At 36.3% G+C, this 12,530-nt stretch overlaps 1 protein-coding gene across 1 annotated transcript in view; it reads right to left on the reverse strand.

Moving 5' to 3' along the window:
* Positions 1-12,530, reverse strand: part of CNBD1 (cyclic nucleotide binding domain containing 1) — a 345,001-nt gene that overhangs the window by 293,537 nt on the left and 38,934 nt on the right. The gene's annotated exons all lie outside the window — the stretch shown is intronic.

Here is a 12,530-nt window from a genome sequence, read left to right on the forward strand (position 1 = left end):
TTTCAGTCATCAGTAGATTATACATGTCATTCTGTTAAGTCTAGAAATTAGCATATATGAAGTATATTCAATGTATAGAATTTGATTATATGTATTATAACTGTCTTCAGCAATTGAAATACTTTTCATAATTTATAAAGTTTTTCTAACTTAGTGAAATATTTTAAGTCAATGGCTAATACCCTTTTCTTTATACTCAATCGGTTTTTCAGTATTTTTTAGCACCAATAATTTTTTTTACTTTTATTTCCCAATGATAATCTATGACCATCTTGAAAGTAGCCACAATACCTTATTCTTGTACTATGGTATTATTATCACATTAACATGTAACATTTGTTGAGTCCTTAAACGTACTGGCTACTCTGGCAAACATCATATACACATTATCTCATTTACACTAACCAAGTGAAGTAAGGAAATTGTAGTTTAAAGAGCTTATATAATTTGTTTAATTTCTCATAGCTAGTAGAGCTGGAAAGAGTTTTTTTTTAATTTACCTAAAGTTCACAGAATATTAAATCTTAATAGTAAAGTGTATTTATCTAAAGTATACAAAGAAGAAGATGCCCTTGAAGAACTGAGATACAAAAATAAAATTAAAAGCCAATCCATTTCCTCTTCTACTATTTTTACAGAACTTCAGCCATTTCATCCACAGAGACCTGGAACTTTACTTAAAATGCTAATCCTTAGTTACTCTTCTAAATAAATTATGATAGTAAACACAGTGAAACTCAGCAATCATGAGAATTCAGGTATAAAGCAATTGGCTGCTTTTCTCCACTCGGCCCTGATTATCAAATGCAAATTAAATAATGTTCTTATCTTCTGGAGAAGAGGAACTCCATGGACCAGAGAGTGGGGTGCAGGCAGATATGGCAGATTTGGTGGCAGAAATGTGGAGACGGGCACACTTACAGCCCTGACTAAAGCATCACAAAATTGATACATGTAACCAAAAACATTTGTACCCCCATGATATTTTGGAATTTAAAAAAAAGAATAAAAATAGCAATTTGCTTAGTTAAAAAAGACAGGGAACTATTCTAGAACAACAAAAATTACCTCTGTCTTAACCACATTTAACTTCTGGAGCTATTTCTCCCAAGGAATGACAGTGAATATTTAATTCCAGATCTCATTCAAATAGGCTGTCATCATCACAACTACTAATGTCTGCTTTACTAGAGAAACAGCTGCCAAAAGATGAATGAATGCCTCTGCCCATAAAAAAAAAAAAAGTCCAACATTTTTTATAAGATTGTTCGAAGATATGTAATATTTGTATTATATTACTTGCAGATATGTAGTAATATTTATATATCTAATGTGGGTAGCATCTTTATTCTATAATATGACCTGACAGAGAAAAGCTGATAATATATGAAGTGATTTCACATCTCAAGAAGTGAAAAAAGAGCCAGGCATGGTGACTCATGCCTACAATCTCAGTGCTTTGGGAAGCTGATGTGGGAGTATCACTTGAGGCTAGAAGTTCAGGACCAGCCTAAGCAACTTAGCAAGACCCTACATAAGATAACAAAGCAATTAGCTGGGCATAGTGGTACACGCATGTGGTCCCAGCTACTTGGGAGGCTACAGTGGGAGGATGGCTTAAGCCCAGAAGTTCAAAGCTGCAGTGAGCTATGATAGCACCACTGCACTCCAGCCTGGGCAACACAGGAAGACCCTATCTCTAAAAATCAAGCAGACAAAAAACAAACAAACAAAAAAAGAAGTGAGAAAAAAGGAGCAAGTTATACCTAAAGCAAGTAGAAAAAAGTTATAATAAATGGGAAAAAATCTTTGAAAATAGAATAATAAATAAACCCAAAATGTAGTTATTTAGAAATCTAATAATCTTGCAAAAATAATGTCTGGTAAACTTGGCAAAAACTGTTCAAGAACAAAAACTATTAAAAAATATTTTAAGAGAAAGCAGAAATAAATCACAACAGAAATGAAAAAGGAGACTTGATCACAGATGCCACAGATATAAAAAGAGAAAGATTATATCATAAACAAATTCATGCCAATAAATTTGAAAATTTAGATGAAATGAAAAAGATATGTGTAAAAGAACCAAACTATACTAACACTGAATTCCTCTTTAACATATATATAATTTTTAAAAGCCAGTAAAAATTATTAATTTTATTAAATCTTAACCTTTGACCCTGGAGTAGACTTCTTTGTGGTATTCCATGTGAAAATTTGAGAAATATAATGCTTTTTTGCAGCATTTTAAAGAGTTTTTTTTTTTTGTCAGTTAAAAGTGTTACTGCTATTATCTGAGTTGCAAACTAAACTATCTACTTTTTTTACTGTGTTCCATATTTACTTGAAAGAACAGTTGACAGACAAACTGTGGTAACTGACTTGAATGAGGACATGATTTGGATGTTTGGAAGATATTTTCCCATAAATGAATGAAGTGAAATAAGATTATTACTTCAAAAAGAGTACAGCATCTGTTCCCAGTGATGAAATCCAAGATTTCAAGTGAAAATTAGAATTTTGGAAAACTTGTATCCAACCCTGTAAGCTTGACAGCTTTCTAATATTTAAATTCTTCTCTAATGAAATCAGTGATGATAACAACAATGTGACTTTTTGATACTTCATAAAGAAACGTGTCAACATTTGAAAAGTCGGGATAAATCAATGGACCAATGCTTTCCCAATGGCCAACACATTATATTAAAAAATCATGCATCAGTAAAAGAGTCATTTATAGTGCAAAATATATTTTTTATGTATAGCAATGTTTTTAAATTGGTCATATTCTAGACCAAAAAAAGAAGAAAAAAAGCCCTCAGGAAACTCAGGTGATGGGGATTAACACCACCTCCAAGCAAAATAAAATAGAACAAAATTTAGTGTACGTTATATCATTCAGTCCTTCAACATCATTGTAAGTAAGCATTCTTGTCACCATTTTTTACAAGAAGAGACTACGATTCAAAGTTTGAAGTAATTCCCTTAATGCAATACAATTGTCTAATTGCAGAGCTGAAATCTAAACTTAGTCCAGAAGCCATCACAACACATTATCCTTTAAATATTCTTATATGTCTTACAAATTTTTTCTTTATCAGTTCCCAAAAATCTTTCTTTATCATCCCCCCACATACTTTTTGGTAAATCCATATAAATTTTACTAGGTAGTAATTACAGCCAGAGTAATATTCAGACTCTTTCTTAAGATATTTGCTATAGGATTCTTCCATAATTTTTTATAGAAACAGAAGTAAATCTGACTCATAAAAATACAAATTAAATTCAGTCACTCTAAATGTGCTAAGTTAACTCCATCTGTGAAGTTCAGCTTAATTATCACTAGTACCAAATATGGGAAATAACTATGGGTAAATTCCCACCCTCAGGATGTAAGTTGGCAAATTGCAGGCTTTGTCTTGTGCTAAGCAAGAGTGCTGACTTGGTGCCACACACTGCCAAATATATTCAAAGATAAAATTGAGGAGTCCACGGCAAGTTCCATTATAAACTCTTGACAGTGAATATTGGAATCCTGTCATCTCTTATAATATAAGGAAGAATATTTTAAGTTTAGACAGAGGTAAGCAATATTTCCCTGGTTTCTACTAAATTAATGTCTATGCCAAACTCAAGGTCTTCTCTTTTCATTTCCAAAAAGCACTAGAAAAAAGCACAGTTAAAAATGAACAGTTGGGCAGGCATGTATTCTTTAGGCTAACAGCGGTATATTTTCCAGAATACGTGGCAACCTACACAAACAAACAAGAAAGTCAAATTGTTCAGAGAAGATTATTACACAGATTTACCTCCAAAGAATAAATTAAAATTAAAGCTCAAAATAAAAAAGGGATATCTTAAGATAACCTTTAATATAGCAATATATTAATATATATTCATATAATAATAGTCAAATACCATTTCTGTCTTCACTCACAACTTAAATGCCTTCTATTCACAATTCAATTCAAAAAAACATTTGCTGAACTCCTAACTCAGGCAAAAAAGTGTTCATCAGTGTCACTATCTCAGCTCGCAGGTATGAATCTTTTCCATTTTTCCACTTTCACCACTCTGCCTTTTCTGCCCACAGAACATTGCTGAATTAGTCACACACCTGGATGATTATAGATCTACATTATCTAATTTTAACAGTTCCAGATTTTATTTAGCATGCCAAAATTAGCTATTTGTTAGGCTCTTATACACACACCAATGACTTTCATCTAGCTCTTTTTCCAACCCCGTTTCCACATTCTGTAGACAACTTGCCTCAGTGCTAATGCTGTCTACCTATGATTATGATTAACTGTTGAGAAATAATGAGAAAACACTGTTCTAGCCATTCAGCTGTACTGTCACTCAAGCTTGACTTAAAGAAAATGTAGTCTATGAATTTTCAGAATTTTTTTGTTTTATAGTAACCTTCTTAAGTAGATTTTAGCCCCACAGTGTTAATCTAAGTAATGAATGGATCACCTAATTTGGAGAATGGAAGGGCCAATTTGGAGACATAGGGAGGTAAATTTTCTGCCACCAACAGTACACAATCTGGAAGAAGCTCCAAGCTTTAAACTACATGCTTTTGAATTGAATTGAATAGAACTGACTCCCTTTGAGTGAAAGATGGGCCTTTCCCCCTTAGTTGCATATAGTCTTTGATGAATGGAATTTATAAGACATAGCATTTACATTACTTCTTCAGCTGAACTCATAATTTCACCAGGTCTACAACCTATCTCTTAATCAATGATGTAACATTTTTCCATTATTGGGATATTGGCCAGGAATTTCATGCAACAACAAATAATGCCAGCTGGGATCTACTGACCTCTTAAGATCTATATAAGTTCCCATTAAAATCCCTCAAAGTGCAACGGTTTCCCTAAGATTTCAGCAGTTCCCCAGGAGATTACATTCTGATGTCATCTCTGCTGCTGTGCTTCTTCCTTAAACCTTCTCTTTATTCCATGGCTTGTTTACATAGAGCTGAAAACAACTTTTCCTAATATTTTCTCAACAAAACAAAACTAAACTAAAGCAACCATTCAGAGCACTTGTAAGTGAAGTCAGAGCACTTGTGAATGTAGTAGAATATATCAAATACTGGGGATATCCTAAAGAGATGTTGTATCATACATGACACAGAGTACTTGCAATTCATTCGTAGATTTTTCTTTCCTTAAATGTTCTCACCCCACTGTGGTTTCTCCTCATTCAGTGCAAACCTTCCTTCAGTTATCTCCTGGCTCCTCTTGCTTCTATTCCGTCCCCTTTTTCTCTGTACTTCTTCACTCCTGGTTGCTCCACAACTCAGAATACTCCACCAGGTAGAGTCATTCATCCCTTCACAGCACCTACACCCAGGCATTTCTACCCAAAGCTATCCGGAAGAAAGCATAACAAAAGGACTTTCCTTTCAACGTAATCTATCATTCCTCTGTGGCAGCTATAATCATAAATGGCATTTTTTTCTTTAGACTCAAACTTGAAACTTTCTTGTAACTTTCTACTTTAATGTAAGGAAATCCTATGCATGTAGGCAATTTCTACAAATTGCCATCACTTGGCTACAGTAATGCCACAGGCCATCCAGTGTGTCATCTTTATATCATAGAAAAGTATTTAATTTGGGCCACAAAGGACAAGACCAGAGCATGGCTGAAATAATTAGGTAGATTTCTATAAACATCCCTATCCCTCCCTTCCTAAACTTCACCAAAAGGTCCAGATGCTGTTCTCATGAGCTGGAAGAATAATACTTCATTTCTCTCTTGCCTTATTTTTTATTTTTTTTTTAATTTCTCTTTCTTCCCAACTTTCTTTCTTTTCTATCCCTCCCACTCTCCTTCCCTTCCTTCCTTCCTTCTTTCCTTTTTGCCTCCTCCCCAACCCCAAGACATCACTCCTGACACCCATGGGAGAGAGCATTGAAAGGTTTTAAAAAACATTTTTAACCAGATTCTGGTGACAACTACCAAATTTGGCAATGGAGTATCAGCTAAGATCAGTATGCCAGCATTTGGATGAGCAACAACATGAAGAATATCACTTGCAGTTCTCTTTGCCTCAGAAAACTCTTTCCCTTTTTCTCTTGGGAGAAAACATCCCTCCCCCAAGAAAGCCTTTCCCAATTTCCAGTGCACCATCTTCCCTTAATGTAAGCACTCTCAGTGCAACCGCCCCCACCCTGAAGTCCCTTCTGACACCCACTACACCACCCTACCATCTCTTACTCAGAGCCTGTCAGCACCACCCAGCTCTGAGCCCAGGGACCCTATCTGACCTGCACTTAGCACACAGCTGGTGCTCAGTATACGTTGTTTGAATGAATAAATGATAAGGCATTATTGTGAGGTTTCTTCTTTCCAGGTAGTGTAATTTTTATTTTTATTTTTAGAATAAATTTATGAAACTGAATTACTATTGTTCTAACTTAAAAAAAAACACACAAGGAACATCTCATTCAATAGACTTTGGAACTGCAGAGGAAATGTGGGTTTTATAATCATAACAAGGACAGTTTCATTTATTTTAATGTTAAATACATATTTTTCAAGTATCCTATGGTTTAAACATTTATTAATTAACCTGAGGCTAGATCCAAACTACCATGAAATAAGCACTACTTAGATGTATCTGTATCACATGAGTAATTTCAGGAATGCTAGAGAAAGCAATGGAGTCCAAAAACCCAAGAGGAAATCACAGCTCAAAATGGAATTTTGCAGAGAGTTTTTTTTTTTATTAGTCTATCAGAATCCATTTGCTCTAGGTTTTCAGTTGCTTCATCTCCAAATAACCATCTTTATTTTAGAACATTCTCTGCACTCACACACTTAGAGAGAATTTATAATCCATCTAGGCTGTGTGTGCACCGTGCCAAATGATTGTCTTAAAATGGGCTTGAGAAAAAAAAGAGTACTACAGAGAAGTCCCTCATTACTTTAATTGAGATCAAAGCTACATGTTTACTGCTTTTAGAGGTAGAAGTAGAATTCTGAGATTCAATTCAAGGAGCTGGGATGTCCTAGCCTCTTTAAAATCTGAAGTCCAAACTTAAGCATCAAGTCTTGCACAAAACACTTTGACAGCTTTTGGAGTGACTGGCAATGTGGCTGACTGAGCATACAGATTTCTGAACCCATGAGAAATATCCCCAACAGAAATATCCCCAATATCCTCTTCCAGTCAGGCTGTTTTGGGCACATTAGAGGATACTCTGAGAGAAGTCCTGGGACTGGTGGGAGAGGGAGCACACCATATGTGCACTGCCAAAATCCTTTTGCTTTTCCCTGTTCAAATTATTAAGTTTTAAGTTACATAACACAAACTAAAAGAAAATGATTTCACAAAATATTACTGTTACCTGGATGAGTTATAAACCTGGAAACTCCTTTTAAACATAGCAAGCTACCTCTTCCTCTCTTTTTTTAAAAAAAATTCTGATCCTGTGCCTAATTAAAATGAAGCTATTTAAAATAATATATACTGGTTGGACTTCATTAAAATGTCCTGAATAAAAATATACCAAAGTAATTCCAAACTTCCCTGCTGTGCGTATTAAGTGCAACATGCAATTTGTTACTAAATTTAATAAAAAGAGTATATTATGACCAAGGACCATATACAGCTTTGTGGTTTATCTTATTGAAATAAACCCATAGATGAATGAATTAATACTTTAAAATGTGGGCTAAATTTTCCCAATAGAAACTTTTCCCAATAGAAAAGTTACAGTTTACTGATTTTTTTTTCACATTCTCAGACACATCAAATAGTCATCTGTAGGCTTGCTATTCAAATTGTAGCATCAGCTGGTAGCTTATTAGAAATATGGACTTTCAGGCCCCACCCAAGACCCTCTGACTCAGAATCTGCATTTTAATAAGCTCCCCCAGTGGAATTTGTGCTTGCACATATTAAAGTTTGAAAAACACTGATCTGAAGCGTATTGAAAGTCACTTTGAGAGCAAAGCCAACTTTCTGTCATGGACTGCTGTAATGACCCCGAGTAATGCTATCTCTGTAAATACTTAATAATTACCTTTTAAATAATAAATTCCCATTGTTAAATTAAATAAGCAGGAGGCCATTAGCCTGAGGCTGTTTCAGTACTTCGAGTTGCTAAGCAACAAACTGCAACCTAACTTAGCACATAAACAAACAGAAACCTAACTCAGGAGAACATTTTTTTGTAACAAATAGCTGCATTTCAGGCAATACCAAACAGCCGAGTTTCAGCCAACTCACAGAAGCCAACTGATCAAACCAGGCCCAATAAGGTGAGTGCCTGATCATACCATGCCCAAATAAGGCAGATACCTTGCTGGAGCCAATCAGGTGATTGCTCTAATTTGCTACCTTGTTTGGCTTATAAAAGCTCCTACTCACAGGGCTGGGTGGGGCTCTCTAAACTTGTCTGGTTCTGAGTGCTGCCTGATTCATGAATAATACTTTGCTCAGATAAACTCTGTTAAATTAGTTGGTCTAAAGTTTTTCTTTTAATGGCACAAAGAGAGTTAATGCTACTGTCTTCCACAATATGTCTTTTTAGATCACAATACAAATGAATCCTACATGTATTTGTATTTATTTGTTTACACTGTTCTCTCTATAGTCAGGGTTAAGTCTCTGCTGAGGGTCTGAAGGAGGTTGTTTATTTTTTACTATCATTGATCTATGAAATTTCCTTTTTACTGGGTCCTAATTAAATTTCCAATTGTCTTTCTCTTAAAAATAAGTCGGGCCAGGTGCGGTGGCTCACGCCTGTAATCCTAGCACTCTGGGAGGCCGAGGCTGGTGGATCCCTCGAGGTCAGGAGTTCTAGACCAACCTGAGCAAGAGCGAGACCCGATCTCTACTAAAAAATAGAAAGAAATTATCTGGCCAACTAAAAATATATATAGAAAAAATTAGCCGGGCATGGTGGCGCATGCCTGTAGTCCCAGCTACTCGGGAGGCTGAGGCAGTAGGATCGCTTGAGCCCATGAGTTTGAGGTTGCTATGAGCTAGGCTGATGCCACGGCACTCACTCTAGCCCAGGCAACAGAGCGAGACTCTGTCTCCAAAAAAAAAAAAATAAGTCATGACAGATTCCATGCTAACTGTACCACAACCATCAGCTAGCCCGAGAAGTGAGTAATTAGGATCACAGATATTATATAGACAGGAACCTCTGCAGCCTTCTCACTGTTAAAGGGCACGATTCTTCTTTACATGGATTAGTGGGATTGAAAATTTACTTAAACTCTAAAATATGCAAAGAAAATAATTTATTTCCTATAAAGAATCTAAAACTTTCTCATGAGCTCTCAAATCCCCTTTCCCCCATACCATTTTGTGGTGTCTTAGTCTCATTAATATGAAACAGTTTAATTAGAATAACTTTGTTTCCATCAAGTAAATAAAGGTTCAGCTTTGAAAATTTCCTGTCTGTTTCATATTCTCTCAGGCCTTGGTTTGGGTGTGTGTTGAGGGAAAGTGGGGTTGCTTATATGATCATGGCAGAGGGAAGGGTTCCTCTCACCTATGAGCTGTCTGTGGCAGAGTGGCTCGCAGGATGGCATCTATTTAGGAATGGCTGGATTTTTCTGCAGCGGCATCCACTCTTAATATCTTCCCCCTGCGTCATCAGATTCCTGCCTCAGCAGCCTGCTCTTCCCCTCCCCAGGGTCCTAGAGCCCATCAGTCCTATCAGCATCTCATTCTCTCCTCACCAGTGTTAAAGGCAAATTCTAGACACAGGCCAGGTGGAACCATTGGTGTTAACTCCAGAGATGTCGCAAGGCATCTCCCTCCACCAGTTCTGTACTACCTGTTGAATGTTGTGTTGTGCCCAATTTAGGCCTTACTCTAAAGCAGTAACTCTCAAGAATCTCCTACAATTTTTTTTTAATTACCACAGCCCCCACCTGAGGCCAGGGATCACAATTTACATAGTGTGGGGTAGACAGAAATTTGGCATCAGAATGATTGAAAAACTCTTCAAGTGATTCTAATGCGTAGTCCAAACTGATTATCATTGTCCTAGAGGATGCAGCTTCCACAGTAGCTATCTGGATATTTCTACACCTCTCATCTCCTCATTGTGAGATTAATACCAGGGGTGGGAGTGGGTAAAGATCAACAATCTTTCTGAGCTGAGCTCACTTCCTTCATTTCTATATCCCTCCTCTTTCCCATGTGCTGCCATTTAATGTCTTCCTCCTTCTTTAAGTAGTATTTGCCCTGCCCTTTTTTTTTGAGATAATGATAGCACCTGGGGTGCAGGGAGGAAAGTGGTCATAGGGGAAGATATTTCAAAAGATAATACAGGCCGGGCATGGTGGCTCACACCTGTAATCCTGGCACTCTGGGAGGCTGAGGCAGGAGGATCACTCGAGGTCAGGAGTTCAAGACCAGCCTGAGCAAGAGCGAGACCCCGTCTCTACTAAAAAATAGAAAGAAATTATCTGGACAACTAAAAATATATATAAAAATTTAGCCAGGCATGGTGGTGCATGCCTGTAGTCCCAGCTACTAGGGAGGCTGAGGCAGGAGGATCGCTTGAGCCCAGGAGTTTGAGGTTGCTGTGAGCTAGGCTGACGCCATGGCACTCTAGCCAGGGCAAAAAGAGCAAGACTCTATCTCAAAAATAATACAAAAAATATTATCTTCATTACACGTCTCCCTACAGTATCTGTAACATCAACTAGAAAATGGAAACTTAGATTTATAGAGCTAAAAGGTGGCTTGAGTGTCATCTGCCCAAGTATTTCATTTTAGATATAAGGTAACTTATGTCCAGATGGACTTACTTCACCTGAGTTATGCAGTTACTAAGTGGCAAAATAGACACTCTAAGTCAAGGCACTGCACATTCAGTCTAATGCATTCTCAATTGTTAGCTGGATTCTAGTACTCATCAGAATTTCCAAAAAGAGTTTTTTATACATCTTGTCTAGGAAGTTAATTGTATATGAATATATCATTACAATTTTTTCCTGCACTAGATATGTGCCATCTTGAGTTAAGAAGCTTTCTTCTTGACTACAGCATTTGATGCTTGCTCAAGCATTCAGTGCATGTTAATCAATTATTCTGCTCTTCTTTCTTTCTGCAAGTGCATCTTAGGTAAAATAATGTTGATTCTTTGAAGTGTGTGATTTAAGAAATGTGTAGATTAGGCAGACATCATCCAAGGTTTTTTTTTTTTTAATTTTGCTCCTTTCAACTTTTTATAAAAATAAATTTCTTGACAGAATATATCTGATATTTTAGCTTAAGGGTTTCTTCAAAATTAGCCCATTCTCATTTTTATTAATTTAGAAGTATAAATGCAGTAATGCACTGCTTCAAGACAGGGATACTCTGAGAGATGGGTCCTTAGGCAATTTTGTCATTGTGCAAACATCATAGAGTGTACTTACATAAACCTAGAGAGTCTAACGGCTAGACTCTAGCCTACTACCTACCTAGGCTATGTGGTACAGCCTATTGCTCCTGGGCTACAAACCTGTGCAGCAGGTTACTGTACTGAATATTGTAGGCAATCATAACACAATGGTAAGTATTTGTGTATCTAAGCATATCTGAACATATAAAAGGTACATTTATAATACAAGATAAAAGATTAAAAATGGTACACCTATAGAGGGCATTTACTATGAGTGGAGCTTACAGACTAGAAGTTGCTCTGGTGAGTCAGTGATTGACGAGTGAACGTGAAGGCCTAGGACATTACTGTACACTACTGTAGACTTTATACACACTGCACACTTAGAGCACACTAAATTTAGAAAAAAAAGAATATTTTTCTTTCTTCAATAATAAATTAACCTTAGCTTATTATAACTTTTTTACTTCGTAAACTTTTAATTTTTTTTAACCTTTTGACTCTTTTGTAATAACACTTAGCTTATTAAAACACAAATACATTCTAGAGCTGCATAAAGATTTTTTTCTTTATATCCTTATTCCATAAGCTTTTTTCTATTTTTAGAATTTTTATTTTTATTTTTACTATTTAAACACTTTTTTGAGCTAAGACACATCACACACACTAACCTAAACCTACACAGGGTCAGGATCACCAATATCACAGTCTTCCACCTCCATGTCTTGTCCCACAGGAAGGTCTTCAGGAACAATAACAAGCATGAAGCTATTATCTCCTACAATCACAATGCCTTCTTGAATACCTCTTCAAGGACTTGCCTGAGGATGTTTTGCAGTAAACTTTTTTTAGGTAAGTAGAAGGAATACACGCTAAAGTAAAATACAGGCCAGGCATGGTGGCTCATGTCTGTAGTCCCAGCTACCGGGGAGGCTGAGGCAGTAGGATCGCTTGAGCCCAGGAGATGGAGGTTGCTGTGAGCTACGATGACGCCACTGCACTCTACCCAAGGCAACATAGTGAGACTCTATCTCAAACAATAAAGAAAGAAAGAAATAACAATACAAAGTATAGTATAGTAAATGCATAAACTGGTAACATAGTCATTTATTAACTAGTATTATGTACTATGCATAATTTTATGTGCTATACT

The sequence above is a fragment of the Lemur catta genome, chromosome 9 (assembly GCF_020740605.2).
Source record: "Lemur catta isolate mLemCat1 chromosome 9, mLemCat1.pri, whole genome shotgun sequence".
NCBI lineage: Eukaryota > Metazoa > Chordata > Mammalia > Primates > Lemuridae > Lemur > Lemur catta.